Raw genomic sequence first — 21,896 nt, forward strand, 5'->3', positions numbered from 1 at the left:
ATGTCTGTGAATTTTGTAGAAAATTTTCTTTAGAATAACAATAAAAGTAGCAAGCCTCAAGGTTAACAAGTAATGAAGAGGTTTGTTTTCATTCAAGCAAACCCAGGAATACTTTTTCCAAAACGTTTTCTGGCAGCTGTTTGTACTTTTGCTCTCTCTCAAGTCAAGGAGATATGCATATGCGGCCAGAAGTTTTGTCTATTTTCTAAATAATTGATTTCCCAATCACATGTTTGATGACTTAACTCATGTTGCAAAGATTTGTGGTGTTACAAGAAAAGCTTTGGAAAAACAACACATTTTTTGCTTTATTATTTTTTTTACCAGAACAAGTTCATTTGTTTAATTATGGGAGGGGAGAGAGTTGTAGAGCCTATACTTGGCCAAAGCTAAAATCTGTTTTCTTTTCCATCCAGGAGTGTTAACTGAAGTTGACTTGACTTATGGGAAGTACATTGCAGCTGACATCTGGTCTGGGCGTGCTTCAGGCCAAAGTGTTGTCATGCAAAATCTATCCAATAGGAGTGGAATTTGAATTCTCTAGAAGCAAGTAAAAAGAAATTATCTGGACAAAATCACTTTATTTGGAGCTAATAGATTCTAAAATCTTACAGAATAACCCCCTCTATAGTTTGGAGACAAAATACTGTCTAACAGTTAGTAGTTAACTTGTTCTTCTTGAGACAACTATGTGCCCAGTTTCATTGGCTTTATTCTGTTGTTTTAAACTTGGTATATGTTTTAAACTTGGTGTATATATATTTAAGAATTACCATCCCAGCCCCCAACAGAATGCTAAACACATCTTTGATGCTCTGAAAAATGGTCATGATCATAGAAAAAGTTATCCTTATGTGCCAGTATTATACAGAGATCCTTCTGTCTAAGCGCAGATGTTACCTTATTTAATCATTGTTTCATTTATATATTTTATCCACCACCCTGTTCTTGGTCTTGAATGAGTGAGATTATACATATATATATGTGTATATATATATGGTTTAGGACTCCTTACTATAATGTAAAATGTCAAAAGAACATTAGTATCTTTGTGTTTATGATTGGCATGTGTATGACTACCATTAACTTCAGATCTTTTTAAAGGTCTAGTTTCAGATTCTGATAGCACTTCTTAATTTTTAATTTTTTATATATGAGGCAGAGAGGCAAACAAAGGGTAAGCTCGCATATACTAACTCACTCCCCAAACTGCCTGCAGTGTCTGGAATTGGGGCAGGGCCAAAGCCAGGAACCAAAAACTTAATCCAAGTTTCCCATGTGGATGGCAGGAACCCAATTATTTGGGCTAGTACCACAGCCTCCCAGGGTCAGAGTTAGCAGAAAGCTGGAGTCAGAAGTGGACCTTGGAATTAAACTCAGGCACTGCAGCAGGGGATGCAGGCATCTTAACCACTAGAGTGGTTTTTCAGAATTTTTTGTCTTCCGTAGTGTCCACTAGGCAAAAGCTTCTGTAGGCAGCAAGATGATTAAAGCATGTATCACTGAAAGCAGATATAAATAAATTTAGATATTTCCTGTTCCTTCTACTTAAATTTGAAAACCATACTTCTTGCAATGCAAGTCATTCAAGAAAATGTCAAGGACAGAATTTTGTAGCAACCACTTGATACTTTCTTTTAGGGTAATATTAATCAAGTCATTAGATGTAGAAAACATGATGGGAAGGAATCAAATCACAGAATTCCTAGAATATCAAGTTAAAGAATTTATATTAATATTATTATCTAGTCACTCAGAAGCAGTAGATAATATCATACTCTTGAGCAGGATAGTGATGTGATTGTGTCTCAGAAACTTATGGTCAGAAGAATTGAGAAGTTGGAATGACAGAGGGAAGAGGCCACTTCGTGGGCTAGCATAAAAGACAAGTGTTGGTTGGGTACTTACAAGAGATCCACATAGAAAGGTAGCAAGGATTATGAAGGTAAATGTCTACATAGCCAAACAAATAATGCAAATGACTTTAGGAGGCCAAATGGAGAGCACATGCGCCATCTAAAGAGAAGACCCTGGTAAACTCCAGCCATTGTTGCCATCCAGAAATGTGGGGACATCATTACTAGATCTTTCAGTTTTTCAAAAGAAGCTACATTTTTAAATGTTGACTTCATTTTTAAAAAGTCCTAGACACAAAATAAAACAGTTCTCTATAGCCAGATAAAGCTGATAGGATGCCCTCCTTACAACCTCTAGCTTTTAGCCTCTGGTTGTGAATTTTTTAATATTTACTTTTATATATTTATTTGAAGGGCAGAGAGAGTACAAGCAATATCTTCTGTTTGCTGGTTCATTCCTTAAATACCTTCAACAACCAGAGCTGGGCCAAGCTGAAGTCAGGGAGCCTGGAACTCCATATGAGTGGGGGGTGCTCAGATTCTTGAGCCATCACCGGCCACCTCAAAGTGTGTTAGCGGGAAGCTGAGTTGAGTAGCCAGGACCCAAACTAGGCAGTTGATATGAGAGGCAGGCATCTTAAGCAGCAGCTTTATCTGCTGTGCCACGGTGCCCACCAGATTGTTAATTCTTACTATGTGGTATAGTAGGGAAAAGGTTTTAACTTTGAAGTCAAAAAGATCTGAATGTGGTGCAGTGGTTAGGATGCCACATGCTACATCAGAGAGCCTGGATTCAAGACCCAGCTCTTCTTCAGATTCTCACTTCCTGCTAAGAAGTACCTTGGGAAAAGCTCAAATACTTGGGGTCCCAGCCATGCACATGAGAGATTCAGCTTAAGTTCCTGGCTCCCGGCTGAGCCCCAGCTGTGGCAGGCATTTAAGACTGAGCTAGCAGATGAAAGATCTTGATTAATACTAATTTCCTCTCTCTCTCACTTACCTCCCTCCCTCTCCATTGCTTTACCTGCCTTTCAAATAAAATGAAAAATAAATTTTAAAAGTTTTAAAAGTCTGGATCCAAATATTGATACATTCTGAGTCTTTAAACAAGTATTTAAAATGAAGATAACTAAAGATGAGGGGTGTCAATGCACATAAAGAACCCAGCATAGTTCTTGGCATATGGTTAGTGTACAGTGAGTAACTGTATAAAAATCAGGACATGAACTACCAGTTACATATCTGTTTCATCAGTCACTTGAATATACATCAAATATCGAGGCCCAAGTTGACTCAGGTCAACATTCTTAACTACTACCCTATATTGCTTGTGGAGATATTATATCCTCTTTCATGAGCCATCTATAATCCCAACTAGAGCTGAAAAGTTTTCCATTTAGTAACTTTCACTCCAGGTAACGTTTAAGCAAAACTTTAAGATGTGTAGCTTTTACTTAGCTTTATCTGTGTTTAATGACTTTTGCTGTACTAACACTAGAACTGTGATAGTAGCGAAGATTAGTGCCTGTCACAATGCTAAGCATTACGATCCAGGCCAACAGTGGGAGAAAACGACCTTTGTCTGGAAGTGGACCCAGCATGCCACTGTAGGGGTGTCTTTTTTTCATTCTCCACCTCATCGAGGCCCTTGAGGGTTCTGGTCAGCTGCTCTGAGAGTCACAGGACATAAGAATTAGAAAACTTTTGGTGCAGTACAGATTGATAACAGAGTTGAAAGAATAGAAAATACAAAACTCATGTCTCTTCTTTGTGGGTAGCAAAAGCAAATATTTTATTAACAGCTTGTTCCTAAAGAGAATTTTATAAATACATTATTCTTCTAGTTTAATTTTGCTTAGGTAGCACTGTTTCCTTCGTATTAGTCAGCATTGTTAGCATTTTTGAGAAGTTGGAGACTCCATGGGGATTTGTGGAGGAGCTGCTGAATTACAGAAGAAATTAGTACAGCAGAAAATAAATTATGTGGTGCTATAAATATGTGACTCAGTGACTCAGCAAATTCCCTTTATGTCCAAAGTGCAAACATGTTGTACCTAACTCATGAGATCTGTTTTTAATTTCTCCAGCTTTGCGGTTGTCTCTGTTTGTCACTGATAAATTTGTTACATGATATGAGAGACATGAAGATAAAGAGAGACCACTTTCAGAGGGAGGCTTAAGGGTTGGGCAAATGAAAACAGGGGGAGCCCTCAGTCATAGGAGTGCCTCAGTATTGAAGGCAGGAGACTGCCAGGAAGAAGTCAGTCATCTGGAATGACTGTGACAAATTAGCTGGTTTTATTACACTCTTGAGTGACATTTCCAGCTAATAAAAAATCGTAATCTGAGAAGCAAACCTTTGGAAAATATATGACTAACCTTTTCAGATTCAACACGTATTCTGTGTTCTTCCAATACCTGTAGGCAATAAAAGGATTTAAGGCACATATTTCTGAGGATGGATATAAATTAATTATGAAATTTCATTTTCATTTACTTACATTTGAAAATCATGCTTGCCATCCATGCTGTTGATTAGAATGTCAGAAAGGGCAGAATTTTGTAACAGACCACTTCTTGATCCTTCCTGTTACAGTAGCATCAATCCACTCAGTAATTATCCCTCCAGTATAATATTTGGTATACTTCAGCCAGACATATGGTTCATGCTGAGATGGCAAAGACACAGTCTGTGCCCTCAAAGGCTTTTAGGAGAGAGATATGTAGGGGCTAGTGCTGTGGCGCAGTGGGTTAACACCCTGGCCTGATGCGCCAGCATCCCCTATGGGTGCCAGTTCCAGACTCGGCTGCTCCACTTCTGATCCAGCTCTCTGCTATGGCCTAGAAAAGCAGTAGAAGATGGCCCAAGTCCATGGGCCCCTATTCCCGCATGGGAGACCTGGAAGAAGCTCCTGGCTCCTAGCTTCGGGTCAGCACAGCTCCAGCCATTGCAGCTAATTGGGGAGTAAACCATCGGATGGAAGAGAGTCTCTCTCTCTCTCTCTCTCTCTCTCTCTCTCTCCCTCTCCCTCCCTCCCTCTCTCCCTCTCTCCCTCTCTCCCTCTCTCCCTCTCCTCTCTCTGTGTAACTCTGACTTTCAAATAAATAAATAAATCTTTTTTTTTTAAAAAGGAGAGAGATATGTTAAGAAACTAATTTTTAAATTATGTTTATTTAAGTAATAGTGTTTTAAAAATCTAATTATTGGCATTTTAATTAATACAATCAACTCTAAGGGTCATTCAAAATATGAAAAGTATAGAAACTAATTTTATTTAGTACACTGTCTTATAAAACAGTAAAGTGTTATGTTTTAAAAAACTCAATCCCTTGATAATTTTTGTTAGGATGCAAATGTTAATATGATTTATTGTTAATATGTTTCAACACATTGGCAACAGAAATCTATCAAATAGTGTTTTATCTTGCATAATCCTGAGAAAGATTCTAACGTGGCATTTCAACACATTCTCCAGCAAAAGGAGTTGTAAATATAACACAAAATAGAATGAAATAATTGTTAGGGAAGTGTAAGCAAAGTTCTATATAAAGTAGTATTTTTGTCTGCTCAGGCTGCCATAACAATATACCATGTATAGATCTGGGTAGTTTGAACAACCGAAATTCGTTTTCTCATAGTTCTAGGGCTAAAGTTCAGGGTAAAGGTTCCAGCCAATTCAGTTTCTGGTGAGGGCTCCCTTTCCTGTTTGCAGAAGCCTGCCTTATCTGTATGCCCTCACATGATCTTTCTTCAGTGTGCATGTATAGAGAAAGAGCCAGCAAACTCCCTAGTGTCTAAGAATACTAATCTTACTAGATCAGGACCTCCCTTTTATAAACTTTATTCTTAATTGCTTCCTTACTCCACATATAACCACACTGGGGTTGGGCTTCAACCTAAGAATTTGGGCGACAGAAACATTTAGTCCCTAACAGATAGGAAATAAGGAAGAGCAACCAGGGATGGCATTTTGAAAGAAGTGGTACCATCTGGACACCCCCCGCCCCAGGAGAACTGACCAGGCAAATTGAGGAAATATATGACTTCTCGTCTTCTATGCCCTTTCCTAACCTCACTTACCCTCTTATTTTCTTTAAGATATTTTTGTTTGTTTGCTTTTATTTATTTGAAAGAGTAACAGAGAGAAGAGGAGGGAATAAAGGAAGGAAGGAGGGAGGGAGAAGGAGAGAGAAAAAGAGATTTTCTATCCACTGGTTTACTCTTCAGATGGCTACAGTAGCCAAGTCAAAGACAATAACTCAGTCCTGGTCCCCTACATGGGTCCCAGGGGGCCTAAGTACTTGGTCCATCTTCTGCTGCTTTCCCAGGTGCATCAACAGGCAGCTGGATCAGAAGTAGAGGAGCAAGGACTCAGACTGGCACGCCAACAGGGGATGCATATCTTGCAGGTGGTGGCTTAATCCACTGCAGCACAATGCAAGCTCCAGCCCTCTTACCGTCTCCTGTTTTTGACTTCAGATTCTCCCATGAGTACTCTTTCTTTCCTGTTTTGGAAACTTAACCTGAACGCCTTCTTTCATAAGCAGTTGTGGACAACTGCGCAAAGATATCTCCAAGCCTGCTTTAATATTTGCTTTTGAGTAGGAGCTAGGCTTTAAACTATACAAATGAAACATGAATAGTAAACTTCTAGCCATTAATAAGTAGAAGAACTGGGGAAGGCAGGAGGTAGATCTGGTGATGTTCGTAAAAGCCTTAGAAGTAGGAAATAATCCCTTAGTGAGCTTAAAAAAATCTCTAGACCTGAGACAGTTTAATTTAGCTTTATAGCTATTTATTCTTAGCAGTGGACCTTTCTTGGTTATTATTTTTAGCCAGATAATTACTGCTGTTTACTTACTTTATAGAATTTGAGGTATGATTTTTTTACTTACCCATACAGACACTCGAGAACTTTGACCTGCTCTATAATTCAGTGGATATTTCTTTCTCCTGGAAAATGGCTACTTAGGTAAACAGCTTGTTCTTCTAGAGGTTCAGTTTTAATGAGTCTTTCCAAAATAAATAAGAATCTGTAGAATTAAAGTTGGAGAAGAGGGATGGGCATTACATATTTGGTTAAGCTGCCACTTGGAATACCTACATCCCATATTGGAGTGCTGGTTCAAGTTTCAGCTCTACTTGTGATCCAGCTTCCTGCTGATGTATCCTGGGAGGCAGCAGATGACAGCTTAAGGACTTAAGTCCCTGCGACGCAAGTGGGAGACCCAGATGAAGTTCTAGGCTCCTAGCTTTGGCCTGGCCCAGCCCTGATGTGCATATTTGAGGAGTGAATCAGCAGATAGAAGATATTTCTCTCTCTCTCTCTCTCTGTCACTCCCCTCTGCCTTTCAAATAAATAAAATTAAATAAACAGTTAAAAATTGGCAATGAGATGTTTTCTTTAAAAACAGGAACACGTTTCTCAAGAAATAAATTTTCTTCCCATACTATGTATAGTCAGCTTACAATACTGTTTTTCTTCTCAAGAATAAATTGACCTATTAGGTGCGTATACAAGTTAAGAAAGTGTTGTCTTCATAATTAACTTAAACTAGGAGCTTAGATGACTCATCTGAAAATACTCTGTAACTCAGAAACTTTTCAAGTCCTTAGCCCCACCACCCCGCATTTGCTTTCCTGTGGCCTCTACTTTACATAGATACTTCCTCAGTGAATCATACTGAATGTCCGTCACCACAGCTTCACAATAAAAGCTCTAGGAGTTATAGGCAGCTGAAGTAACAGCTGTGATTTAAATGCACCCAGAGTTGACTTTACCTTGGATGCTAACCTGCATTTCTGAGTCTTTATTTGGTCCTTGACAAGACCTTAAATTGCTTCGGTGGTATTGTGGTTTCTACTTTTATCTATTAAGAAGTAGGAAATAGTATGAGGAATAATAATAAACTTTTCTTAAATTCACTATTATTTATTTGTTAATAAATTCAAATTAAAAAAACTTAAAATCAGGGACCAGCTTTGTAGTGTAGAAGGTTAAGCCTCCACCTTCAGTGCCAGCCTCCCGTGTAGAGGCGCTAGTTTGAGTCCCAGATGCTTCACTTCTGATCCAGCTTCCTGGTAATGCACCTGGGGAAAGCAGTAGAAGATGGCCCAAGTCCTTGGGACCCTGCACCCATGTGGGAGACCCAGAAGAAGCTCCTGGCTCCTGGCTTCTGGCTTCCACCTGGCCCAGCCTGGCTGTTGCAACCATTCAGGGAGTAAAGGGCAAATGGAAAATCTTTCTCTCTCTCTCTCTGTCCCTCTCTCTCTCCCTCTCTCCCTCTCTCTCCCCCCTTCTCTCTCTCTCTCTCCCCCCCTTTCTCCCTCCCTCCCTCTCTCCCCCCCTTTCTCCCTCCCTCCCTCTCTCTCTCTGTGTTTTTCTGCCTTTCATCTAATAAATAATCTTTTTTTTTTATTTTTTTTTTGACAGGCAGAGTGGACAGTGAGAGAGAGAGACAGAGAGAAAGGTCTTCCTTTGCCATTGGTTCACCCTCCAATGGCCGCCACGGCCGGCGCGCTGCGACCGCGCACCGCGCTGATCCGATGGCAGGAGCCAGGAGCCAGGTGCTTTTCCTGGTCTCCCATGGGGTGCAGGGCCCAAGCACCTGGGCCATCCTCCGCTGCACTCCCTGGCCACAGCAGAGAGCTGGCCTGGAAGAGGGGCAACCGGGACAGAATCCGGCGCCCCGACCGGGACTAGAACCCCGTGTGCCGGCACCGCTAGGCGAAGGATTAGCCTAGTGAGCCGCGGCGCCGGCCATAATCTTTTTAAAGAACTTAAATCAGAGTTTACTAATCATTTTTCCCCTCAATTTGCCTTCTCATTGGAATAACCTCTAAGATAGTAACAATAACCAAATTTAATCAGAGGATTTAAACTCTGAAGTTTAATTACATAAGGGAAGATATGTGTTCTTCTGGAAGATTTACTTTTGTCTTCTTTTTTATCCTAAGAAAGTAGTGACATATGAAAGGCAGGCATTAGATGATTATTGCCAGCTTTCTGGACTGCCTGCCTCACTGCCTGTACTAATCCCTAAAACTAGTTTCTCTACCCAGCCAGACATCCAGAGATGTCTGTGACTTCCCACATGGGCTTTCTGCTGTTGGGTACAGTAGTACCTTGTGCACTAGTACCACTGCCTCCACTATCTCCTTAAAGCCTCTGGCTGCTGCTGGTCTTTACTAAATACATATTAAGTGCCATGTACTGTGCCAAGCCCTTTACACATTGTATCTTCCCACCTCTGAAATGAAGTTAGCACAGTACAACATAATCTTCTTAGCTTTGTTTCCATCATCTGCCTTCAAAATTGTCAGACTGTGATGAATGACTACAATTACCACTTGTGATTGTGAGCTAATATTTTTATACTGTACTAATCCATTTACCTTTAGACCTTTATGACAAACTACATAAATCACCTGTTAGTGACTGCTTCAATGAACTGAAAAGACTCCCCAGTACAAAAGCAGTTTCCCCTTCATCTCTGACAAACTAGAATCCAACAATCTTTAACATCCCCAAAATCCCTTTTACCACCTAATTATTATTTTTTTATCTAGGGACAGTATTCAGTTATATCAACAGAGGAAATAACAGATACTTTAGAACATATGCTGCTTTGAGTAAACATATTGCATCTTAGTGTTTACTATTCTATCTTAGCAATCTGCCAAGACATTGGAACTTGGGCATTGGAACCAGTAGCTATCAACTCCTCTTCTAACCTCACTTGTTATACCACTGCCTTGTTATGAATTTACAGCTCCCTCAATATGGTTTTTTTTTTTTAAGATTTATTTACTTCTTTGAAAGAGTTAGAGAGGTATAAACAGAAAGAGAGAGAGGTCTTCCATCCGCTGGTTCACTCCCCAAATGGCCACAATGGCCAGAAATGAACCAATCCAAAGCCAGGAACCAGGAGCTTCTTCCAGGTCTCCCACATGGGTGCAGGGGACCAAGCACTTGGGCCGTCTCCACTGCTTTCCCTGGCGTATTATCAAGGAAATGGATAGGAAGTAGCAGCCAGGACTCAAATTGGCGCTCATATGGGTTGCTGGCACCGCAGGCCAGGGCTTTAACATGCTGTGTCACAGTGCCGGACCCTCAATATGTTTTTTTTTTTTTTTTTAAGATTTATTTATTTATTTGAAAGAGTTACACAGAGAGAGGAGAGGCAGAGAGAGAGAGAGAGGTCTTCCATCCGCTGGTTCACTCCCCAGTTGGCCGCAATGGCTGGAGCTGCGCCAGTCTGAAGCCAGGAGCCAGGAGCCTCCTCCGGGTCTCCCACATGGGTGCAGGAGCCCAAGGACTTGGGCCATCTTCCACTGTTCTCCCAGGCCACAGCAAGGAGCTAGATCGGAAGCGGAGCAGCCGGGTCTTGAACCAGCACCCATGTGGGATGCCAGCACTTCAGGCCAGGGCGTTAACTAGCTGTGCCATAGCGCCAGCCCCTCAATATGGTTTTTTAAGGCAATTTGCTTCGAATATTCCTTTGGTCCAAAAGGAAGTGTACACATGCAAATGAACAAGGAGACAGACAGCATAGTTAATTTACTATGAGAAGTAAATGCCTAAGGAACAGCCCTTCTAAATCACATTTCATTTGATTGGTATCTTTGTAGGGATTGAAGCCAAATCAAGGAATTTCAGTGTCAGCCATTACAATATTTCTGGTTGATTTATTTTCTAATTAACCTATGGTTAAAAACTTAAACATTTCACTTCAGACTGTGAAATTGGATATATTATTTTGGGCCACTCTCCTACCTTGATAAATATATTAAAAATAAGCACAATCAGCCTTCTTTATTTGAAGGTTTTATAGGAGTATTGAGTTTATAAGTTCTCACTTAAGAATAAAGATTCAGGAAGTGAAAGTTCAACAGACCATACTGAACCTTAGCTGAGACCACATATCCTGGCAAATTTGGAGGTTTGTTGTTTTTCTACAGTCTGAGGTACTGGGAGTGAACAGTCTACCTGGGGCTTCTAGGCAGTGAAGACCTCTGCATGATGTGCCAGAGTTCCGAGGCACTCATGGGCCCAATTATTTTGTAAGAGAATTTTAACATCTACTTCAAGATCATTGTAATAGGAGTTGACCTATTCCTTAACTTGAACTTTTTCTTATCTCAATTCATTTTTAAAGCAGATTTTATAAGAATATATTCCTAAGAAAGGTAAATAGTGAAGATTATTTTGTTTGTATTTTTATTCCATGTATAATTACTATATTTTAAAATGTTCTCTAATTTGAGGCTCTTCAGAGTGATACATATTTACATTTCAGACATACAAAGATTATAACAAAAAACACATTCCTGCCCAATACTTCTTTTTTTTTTTTCATTTGAAATTATCTTATTATACAGAAGATCAGCTTAGTATACATTAAGTAAGGATTTCAACAGTTTGCTCCCACACAGAAACATAAAGTGAAAAATAATAAATGATTTTTTTAAAATGATGATGAAATCAGATCAGACCTATTGTCATGTTTAATCCCAGTGAGAGTCAAGTTGGGAGTTGATAATTTCTTTTTTTTTTTTTTTTTTTTTTACAGAGGATCAGTTTAGTATACATTAAGTAAAGATTTCAACAGTTTGCACCCCCATAGAAACACAAAGTGAAATATATTGTTTGGGTACTCGTTATAGCATTAAATCTCAATACACAGCACATTAAGGACAGAGATCCTACATGAGGAGTAAGTGCACAGTGACTCCTGTTGTTGACTTTACAAATTGACACTCCTGTCTATGGCATCAGTAATCTCCCTATGCACCAGTCATGAGTTTCCAAGGCTATGGAAGCCCTCTGAGTTCTCCGATTCTTATCTTGTTTAGACAAGGTCATAGTCAAAGTGGAGGTTCTCTCCTCCCTTCAGAGAAAGGCACCTCCTTCTCTGAAGACCTGTTCTTTCCACTGGGATCTCACTCACAGAGATCTTTTGCCAGAGTGTCTTGGCTTTCCATGCCTGAAATACTCTCATGGGCTTTTCAGCCAGATCCGAATGCCTTTAGGGCTGATTCTGAGGCCAGAGTGCTATTTAGGACATCTGCCATTCTATGAGTCTGCTGAGTATCTCACTTCCCATGTTGGATCACTCTCCCCTTTATTTATTCCATCGGTTAGTGTTAGCAGGTACTAGACTTGTTTATGTGCTCCCTTTGACTCTTAGTCCTTTCATTATGATCAATTGTGAACTGAAATTGATCACTTGGAATAGTGAGATGGCATTGGTACATGCCACCTTGATGGGATTGAATTGGAATCCCCTGGTATGTTTTTAACTCTACCATTTGGGGCAAGTCAGCTTGAGCATGTCCCAAATTATACATCTCTTCCCTCTCTTATTCCCACTCTTATGTTTAACAGGGATCCCATTTCAGTTAATTTTTAACACTTAAGAATAACTGTGTATTAATTACAGAATTAAACCAGTCATATTACGTAGAACAGACAAAAAAACTACTAAGAGGGATAATGTATTAAGTTGTTCATTAACAGTCAGGGCTATGCTGATCAAGTCACCGTTTCCCATAGTGTCCATTTCACTTCAGGAGGTTTCCTTTTTGGTGTTCAGTCAGTTGTCACCGATCAGGGAGAACATATGGTAATTGTCCCTTTGGGATTGGCTTACTTCACTCAGCATGATGTGTTCCAGATTCCTCCATTTTGTTGCAAATGACTGGATTTCGTTGTTTCTTACTGCGGTATAGTATTCTAAAGAGTACATGTCCCATAATTTCTTTATCCAGTCTACCGTTGATGGGCATTTAGGTTGGTTCCAGGTCTTAGCTATTGTGAATTGAGCTGCAATAAACATTAGGCTGCAGACCGCTTTTTTGTTTGCCAATTTAAATTCCTTTGGGTAAATTCCAAGGAGTGGGATGGCTGGGTCGAACGGTAGGGTTATCTTCAGGTTTCTGAGGAATCTCCAGACTGACTTCCATAGTCCTGCCCAATACTTCTAAGGTCTATTTTCCAGAAACAACTAATTTGATCTCTTCAGATTTTTTTTATTTTGGTTTAGCATTTTGAATTAATATGCTTTTACTTCTTTTTCTTATTTCCTATGTTAGACATTATAAATTGACTTGGAATATGAAGATTTAGGTATCTTACATACTGCCACCATAACACTACTACCTGCCCTCTTAGAAACTGCTTATTTCATCCTTCCACACACTTTCTTACCCTACTGGTGCCATTCTGCTCTCAAATCCCTTGTGCTGCCTTCTGTTCATCGTGCTAGGCTTTAAGTGACTCCTTCATTCTAAAAATCCATGCTCTTTGGTTCTGGAAAATATCAAAATATTCTCATTTATTAGATTATTTTCTCCTTTGAATTTTCCAGTTCTTTTTCTAGAACTCCAACCAGTTGGATGCTAATAGTACTAATATTCTAATTTTTCCTCAATATTTTGTTATGAAAATTTTCAAATGTAGAGGAATATTGAAAAGATTTTTTGGAGTGGACATTCATAAACCTATCACCTAGAATTAACATTTTTTTCTTTTTAATGTATTTTTCATATTTGTGTATTCTTTTTCACATATACATGAACATATATCCATCCATAAATGCATTTTATTTTGATATATTTAGAAGTAACTTGTAAGGGCCAGCACTGTGGTACAGTAGGTTAAGCCATCGCGGGCAGCACTAGCATCCCATATAAGTGCCGGTTGGAGTCCCGCTGCTCCACTTCCAAACCACCTCCCTCTAATGCACCTGGGAAAGCAGCAGAGGATGGCGGAAGTCCTTGATCCCCTGTACCCACATAGGAGATTGGGATGAGGCTCCTGGCTCCTAGCTTCAGCCTAACCCAGCCCTGGCTGTGTGACCATTTTGGGAGTGACCAACTGAGGGAAGACTTCTCTTTCTCTCTCTGCCTCTGCCTCTCTGACTTTCAAATAAAAATACATCTTTTTTAAAAAATAAATTGTAGTCACCATATAATTCCAGTACTTTGGCATGTCATTTACTAGAGTTCATAAATAGAATTGTTGGAGTTTACATTTTCTTTTCCTGAAGTAAAATTTGTATATAATGAAATGTTTAAAACCTATATGTGGTGGGCATCAGCATTGTGACATAGTGGATTAAGGTACCATTTGTGGGATGGGAGAGGGAGTGGGAGGGAGGTTATGGGGGGAAAAAGCCACTGTAATCCAAAAGCTGTACTTTGGAAATTTATATTTATTAAATAAAAGTTGTTTTTTTTTTTTAAAAAAAAGGTACCACTTGTGAGACTAGCATCCCATATCAGTATCAGAGTGCTGGTTTGAGTCCAGCTCTTCCACTTCTGATCCAAGTTCCTGATAAAGTATCTGGGAAGGCAGCAGAAGTGCTTGGGCACCTGCCACCCCGAGAGAGACCAGGATGGAATTCCTGAATTCAACCTGGTCCAGCCTAGCTGTTGCAGCCATCTGGGAAGTGCACCAGTGGACAGAAGATTTAGTTTTCTTGCTCTCTCCCCACCTGCCTCCCTCCCTCTCCCTCTCCCTTTCCCCTCCTCCTCACCTCTTTCCCTCTATGTGCAGTCTGCCTTTCAAATAAATAAATCTTAAAAAGTAAAACCTGTATTGCATTTGCTGGGTTTTTTTAGTAGCCATATTAAGCTACAGTTGCCATACCATACACTGTAAAATAGTGTGAGTTAGGCATATGGCCATGGAAACATCACCACAATCAATACAGTAAACATATTCATCGTCCCCAAAGGTTCACCCATACCTCATTGTATGTTCTCCAACTCACCTGTCTCCAGCCTTCACTTCTACACCCAACCTTCAGGAAACCACTGATCTGCTTTCTATCCCTGTAAAGTACTTTGCATTTTCTGTAGTTTTATATAAATAACTATACAGTATCATAGTCTTCTTTTTCAGACTTCACTCAGCATGATTTTTAAATTGATCCAAGCTGTTGCATGTATCAATAGTTCATCCCTTTTTTTTTTTTTTATCTTTTATTTAATGAATATAAATTTCCAAAGTACGTCTCATGGGTTACAATGGCTTTCCCCCCCATACCGTCCCTCCCACCCACCACCCTCCCCTTTCCCACTCCCCCTCCCCTTCCATTCACATCAAGATTCATTTTCGATTATCTTAGTATACAGAAGATCAGCTTAGTATACCTTAAGTAAGGATTTCAACAGTTTGTTCCCACACAGAAACATAAAGTGAAAAATAATAGATGATTTTTTTTTAAATGATGATGAAATCAGATCAGACCTATTGTCATGTTTAATCCCAGTGAGAGTCAAGTTGGGAATTGATAGTTTCTTTTTTTTTTTTTTTTTAACAGAAGATCAGTTTAGTGTACATTAAGTAAAGATTTCAACAGTTTGCACCCCCATAGAAACACAAAGTGAAATATACTGTTTGAGTACTCGTTATAGCATTAAGCCTCAATGTACAGCACATTAAGGACAGAGATCCTACATGAGGAGTAAGTGCACAGTGACTCCTGTTGTTGACTTTACAAATTGACACTCCTGTTTATGGCATCAGTAATCTCCCTATGCACCAGTCATGAGTTTCCAAGGCTATGGAAGCCCCTTGAGTTCTCCGACTCTTATCTTGTTTAGACAAGGTCATAGTCAAAGTGGAGGTTCTCTCCTCCCTTCAGAGAAAGGCACCTCCCTCTTTGAAGACCTGTTCTTTCCACTGGGATCTCACTCACAGAGATCTTTTTGCCAGAGTGTCTTGGCTTTCCATGCCTGAAATACTCTCATGGGCTTTTCAGCCAGATCCGAGTGCCTTTAGGGCTGATTCTGAGGCCAGAGTGCTATTTAGGACATCCGCCATTCTATGAGTCTGCTGAGTATCTCACTTCCCATGTTGGATCACTCTCCCCTTTATTTATTCTATCGGTTAGTGTTAGCAGATACTAGAATAGTTCATCCCTTTTTACTGCTCAGTAGTATTGCATTATATATCACAGTTCTTCCAACTACTCATTAACCTGTTGGTGGAAATTGCTTGTTTCCAGATTTTGACTATTACAAATAAAGCTACTATGAACAGTTATGTACAAGCTATGAATGGCTTTATATTTCATGTTTTTCTTGGGTAAATCCTAGAGATAAAATGACTACATTATATGGCAGATAAACATGTACCTTTAAGAAATGGCCAGGCTTTCTTAAGTGCTACTATTTTATATTCCTTTCACTAGTGTGTCTATTAGAGTTCTTCCACATCCCATGTCAGTGTTTTTAATTTTAACTATTCTAATAGATACCAAGTAGTATGTTTTTGTGATTTTCACTGAATTTCTCTAATGACTAATAATATTCAGTATATTTGCATGTGCTTGTTTCTTACCCATATATTATCTCTGGTGAAGTGCCTATTCAGATATTTTCCCCATCTTTTTATACTGGGCTATTTTATTGTTAAGTTTTGAGAGTTCTTTACATGTTCTGGATATAGGTAGTGTAACAGATAAATGATTTGCAAATAGTTTTTCCCAGTCTCTGACTGGTGAGGGCTAGCTATTAAAGATAATGATATAATAAACATTTTTATTAAGTTTCATGTCTATTTTCAAGTACATAAAGTGAGAGCTGTGACTCACCAAATTCTTTCATTTCCTGCACCAGATTATAACAGTGCCTTTCTTCCACTGTTCATTTTACACTTACACTTCAGAGAGAACACCTTGTTACGTATCTACAAGCCTTTTTGTTGATTCCATTCTCCAAATCAGGATGTTTACCCTTCTAGTTGATAGTACTGTTACAATCAATGGATTTATCACGGTCATCACATATGGAGTTCTTATCTCCCCATGTAGATTATAGCCACTTTGTAGACAAGGACCCCTTGGTAGGTGGCAATGAGTTAATGAAAAACACAAATTTCCAGTAAATAGTTAAGGATAGGTTTTTCTGGCTTGTTTCTTAACTTAGGCTTAAGAATAATTTAAATATGTTTAAAAATTCATAGACATATTGTAATAAAAAATTTAGTAACCCAATGTGAATGCTAGAGAAACAAAAACAAGTCATTGTTTATAAAACTCCAACCTTATTTGGACAGGGCCATAATCAAAGTGGAAATTCTGTCCTCCCTTCAGAGAAAGGTACCTCCTTCTTTGATGGCCCCTTCTTTCACCCGGGATCTCACTCACAGAGATCTTTCATCTAGGTCATTTTTTTTCCTAACCATGTTTCCTTGGGCAGTCACTTCAAAGTACCTCTTTGTTCCTGTTTCCTTACCCTAAAACATGGGTAAATACTAGTACTTACCTCGTAAGATTGCTTGCGAGGATTCAGTCAGTTGTTAGGTATTCATAGTGGGGACTTAGTACACGTTGGTTATAATTATTACTGCCTAATAAATGTATCCACATAATGTTTGAAAAACCAAGTTTGATAATAAAATATGATACAATGAATGATACAAATATTGTGTCACAGAGGTTAACGAGCATTTGGATCATTTCTTAGATTTTTAAGAATGCCAAACACAAGCAAAGGACTTGACAACAAAGTTGTATTTGATTTTTACTGGTTTCTTTTTACAAAGAAAGAAATTGACTCATCCTTAAGCAACCTCAGACAGAATAATTTGAAGGATAAGTGATGTAAAAATGAAATTTAGTCCTGTCATTCTGGCTACTGACGTTTACAGAACCTGGCACATCAGGTGAATATTGGGCAGTGCTAATGACTGAATTAACCTCTCATGCAGAACTTACATGCCTAGACCTTTTGGGCAACCCAGTAGAGATTTAGACCATTCTGAATCTGAGGATATTTTCACTGTTCAGTGAGTATCACATAAGTAAAATGGATGGAAAAAAACTGTAGTAGATGTTCATAGTCATCTCTGTTTTAATTAAGTGGGTTACTCACCAATCTAGTGACTAATGAATATAGTATCCTAAATATTCATTGTTTATACTTCACTCTCTTTTGACCCTACTAAGTTTACAAAGGCCAGTTGTGTTTTGTCCCAATTAATTACATAGTTTACTTAGATATTACATAAATAGATGAAATTTGAGTCATATACATGAAAGATATCAATAAGGGATAAAATAAAACCAATATAATTTTATATATTCTTTATGTAAGCACATATATATACACACACACACACACACACACACACACAGAAAAACGTAAGTGGGAATGATAAATACCTAGTTCAGGATAATTGTCGCCTCTAGGATTGGAGAGAAATGGGATCAGGAGCTATACATAGTAGCCTTCAGCTAAGTGTGATGTTATATTCCGTTGCTTTTTAAAAAAGGCAAAAAGTAAATATGCTTATGATTTGATAAAGCCAGGTTTTGAAGATACATTTTTCTATGGCTTATCTTCCTTTTGTATCTCAAAACTGAGTCTTTCCAAAATTCCCAAAAAATACTCAAAAATTAATTCTTAAAGTGAGTTAACATCTGGACTTGGTCAGGCCAGAGTAGAATCATAAAAGCACTTGCTAACACCATCCCTGAATAGTGCAGTCAGGATCACTTGTATTCCACAGACAGGAACTGGATAGGAAGTCCCCAGCAGTTGAGACAGTGAATCTCTACATCCTCTATTATTCTTTAAGATCATACATGTTTATGGGATGTGTTCTGCCAGCTAGCTTTCTTGAAACCTGGTTTGCCTCTGAGCTTCTTGATTGGAGCCTCAGGCCTGGTCAGTAAATCTGTCTAGCCAGACAGGCCCAAGTCAGGCCCTTAATACTGATATCTTAATTTTTGCCTTGACAATCTCATTTCTGAGATGATTTGTGTTTATTTATTTAGATTTGAATCTGCCCTGTGGTTGGTGTGCCCCATGAGTTTGTTCTCCATATCCTGTCCCATGCTGGGTTTCCTTTGAAAGCTTTGTCAAAATGAATGGCATTGCTTAATCTAGTACCTTCAGGACTATTTTTTCTAGATAAGGAAGGAAGTCAACACATTCTTAAACATCTCATAAAATTTCAGGCAAAATATTTATTTCTTTAGGACAGAATCATGAGTTATTATGAAATATAAATGTTGTTGCCAGAAGTGAAGGGAAAGAAAGAGAGATGTCATTTGACAGCAGCATTTCTGCCACCACTTTCCTCACACCCTCAGTGCAAACTGGATCTCATCTTGTTTCAAAATAAAAGCCATGAAGCTGGCATACAAACCTGTTTTGAGAAACCACCTGGAAAAATGTTTTCTGTTTAAACCAAACAAGTGATAAGAATCAGGAGATAGCTTTTAATCACAGGTGTTTCTTTTCTTTTTACAAAAACTACTGCCCCTGTCACAGGTTATACAGAACCTGAAGTCCTAAAAAGTCTCAATATGTCTTCCTCTACATAATTGTATTACCGTCTTGCAGTTTCTTAACTTTTTATATCTTACAAAAATAATATATAGTGGAAAACTTAATTTTCCCCACCTTGTTAGATTACCTGGAGCAAATCTATTTTTATAGAATCTCTCAAATGTGCAGTGAAAACAAACAGTATTCACCTTAGCACCCACTCTCCAGTTCAACTAGACTGCACAACTCCATTTTTGCAATGGTGGAGTCCAGCAGAATAAGGTCCTACTGCCCTCTGCTGGTCTTGAGAACTCACCTGCCCATAATGCAGTGGCCCTCCCCATCCTATTCATGACAGGTAGAGTGTCCCTTCCTTGCAGGTGAGCAGACATGGCATGAAACCACAAAGAACAGCACATTTCGTATTTGGAAACAGGATATTTTAAATATTTCTAAAGTAATGATGTTTATTTTATTTATCAGATAGCCATGACTATATGTGACTGCCTTGCCACCAGAAGTGTTTATCTGATAGTCCTTGCACGCTGCTGTAAATCTCCCCAAGTAAACAAGCTGTGGATTTTGACCATTTGGGCCATTGTCATTCTGTCTTCCCCATTTTTATGTTTTGAAGAAAGACATAAACTCCCTATTTTGTTGAAAAGTTTGAAATGTTTTTGCACGTTCATTTTAGTTTGTGAATCAGCAGGAAGATAATCTCAACTGATGTGTGCCACAGAAAGTGAACATGCATCATCAGCGAGGACAGTGCTGAAGCAGAAAGACCAGACTTCGTCACACCCTCACATTCTGTCAAGTTTTAATAAGAGATTTGTAACTAATAGATTTTTTGGTGCATTGATTATCTTAAAAGTACTTAAAAATTGATAGGAATTTGTTCCCAGTTTCTCTGTATTAATATAATCACCAAGTTTTAGAGCTGCTGTTCATTCCATTGTGCTAGTTTGTAAGAAGTGGTACTACCTCTGACTATAGTAATGGGAATGGCAGTTGAGAATTCTCTTTGCAAACAGGTCTGTAAGCTGATAACTGAAATAATTGTTCGACCTTAGAGTGAAGGACTAAAATGTGAAGGGGATGAAAATGTGTGATCTACTTCCTAAATATCTTCATGTAGAATGTGAAAAGAATCATGTGGTTCACAGTGTGTGTGGCTTCTGCTTACACACCCGCAGAATCACACATTTTGCCTGTGATTTTCTGTAGCTAGGTAGTGTCTGCATCTTAAGCAGACAAGCAGCATGAAGACCTGATAGAACCAGTCACCTCAGCATCAGTACACAATCCCATCATAAAAGGGACTGACGCATGGAGTGCAGTACACAGAGACTCTTAAGGCAAAATCACAGCTACCCTGCTTCTCACTACACAGCTCCACATTTCACAGTATGCATGGTGCCTATTCCAGCTTTAGGTTTAGAATGTTCTGGATTTGGGCCAGCATTGTTAACATAGCAGGTAAAGCTGCTGCCTACAATGCTGGCATCCCATATGGGCACTGGTTTGGATCATGGCTGTTCCACTTCCGATCCAGCTCTCTGCTAATAGCCTGGGAAAGGCAGCAGAGGATGACCCAAGTGTTTGGGCCCCTGCACCCACGTTGGAGACCTGGAGGAAGCTCCTGGCTCCTGGCTTTGGCTTGGCCCAACTATGGCTGTTGTGGCTATCTGGGTAGTGAGCTGGCAGATGGAGGCTCTCTGTCTGTCTCTGTTTCTCCTTCTCGTCCTGTAACTCTGTCAAATAAATAATTAATCTTTAAAAAAAGAATGTTCTAGACTACGAAGTAAATCAGCATGTATTGAACATATAATCTTTGCTTTATGCATCTGTTATGTTTATCTTACACATCTGCAGTGTCTTTTACCTGTTTTGTGTTTATAATGTGATTTACATTATGTTTCTGTTCTATGTCTCTAAAAAATGAACTAACTTTTGCTGTATAAATGCATATTGTTATATATGTAGCCCTGATAGCAATCTTCAGAATCCAGCATTTCAGAAAAGAATTCAGCTTATTGCTTCAAAATAAATCTTATCAGAAATTCAGTTCTACTCACAGAAAACAGATTAAATCAATTCCAAAGAATAAGATTGACCCCAAACAGTTGTCTGTCTATTGAAAATATTACCTGCTAAGAAATAATAGAGTACAAATTTTTTTAAGCATCCTTAACCTTTAGAGGTGAAAGCAGCAGCTGTGGAAAGACGGCTCAGATCATTAATTGGCATTTGACAGTGTGCAAGTATCTGTAAAATGAGAAAATATAATGCTATGTAAAGTTTTGTCTGAGGTTTTAAAGTAGAATATTACTTTGAGAAACATAATCGTAAAGTGGGATAGTTGGGTGAAGGAAGACAGCAGCACTAATTAGCCTTTAATATGTTTTATGATTTGCTTTCAGTTACTTTTAGAAAACCATTTAGTATAATGAAAAGAACAGGGGCTTTGGGCTTGAAATTCAGTTCCACCACATATGTAATTAATTATAAAAAGTGTCTTCCAAAACTTCAGTGGAAAATGTGTGTTACAAAACATGATGGTATGTGTTACAAAACATGATGCATGGATTTCACATTTTTACACCAAAATAAATTTATCTTTTAATTCCATATTTCCACAAACGTTTTGAAATATCATTGTATGGCCTTGTACAGTCACATAAATATTCCTGAAATTCGGTTTTTGCTTCCTTAAACTAGAGAAAATGTGTATCCCTCAAGATTTTTATGAA

The 21,896-nt window shown here is 38.8% G+C and overlaps 1 protein-coding gene and 1 long non-coding RNA gene across 8 annotated transcripts in view; one reads left to right on the forward strand and one right to left on the reverse strand.

Annotated features, from left to right (window-relative positions):
- SBF2 (SET binding factor 2) overlaps positions 1-21,896 on the forward strand; it is a 523,890-nt gene that overhangs the window by 392,802 nt on the left and 109,192 nt on the right. The window lies entirely within an intron of this gene.
- LOC138849574 (uncharacterized) lies at positions 283-4,274 on the reverse strand. The gene is made up of 2 exons (XR_011388479.1): positions 4,236-4,274; positions 283-540 (listed from the first exon to the last, which is right to left on the reverse strand). It is a non-coding gene; the product is annotated as an uncharacterized lncRNA (long non-coding RNA).

The sequence above is a fragment of the Oryctolagus cuniculus genome, chromosome 1, assembly GCF_964237555.1.
Source record: "Oryctolagus cuniculus chromosome 1, mOryCun1.1, whole genome shotgun sequence".
In the NCBI taxonomy this organism is placed as follows: domain Eukaryota; kingdom Metazoa; phylum Chordata; class Mammalia; order Lagomorpha; family Leporidae; genus Oryctolagus; species Oryctolagus cuniculus.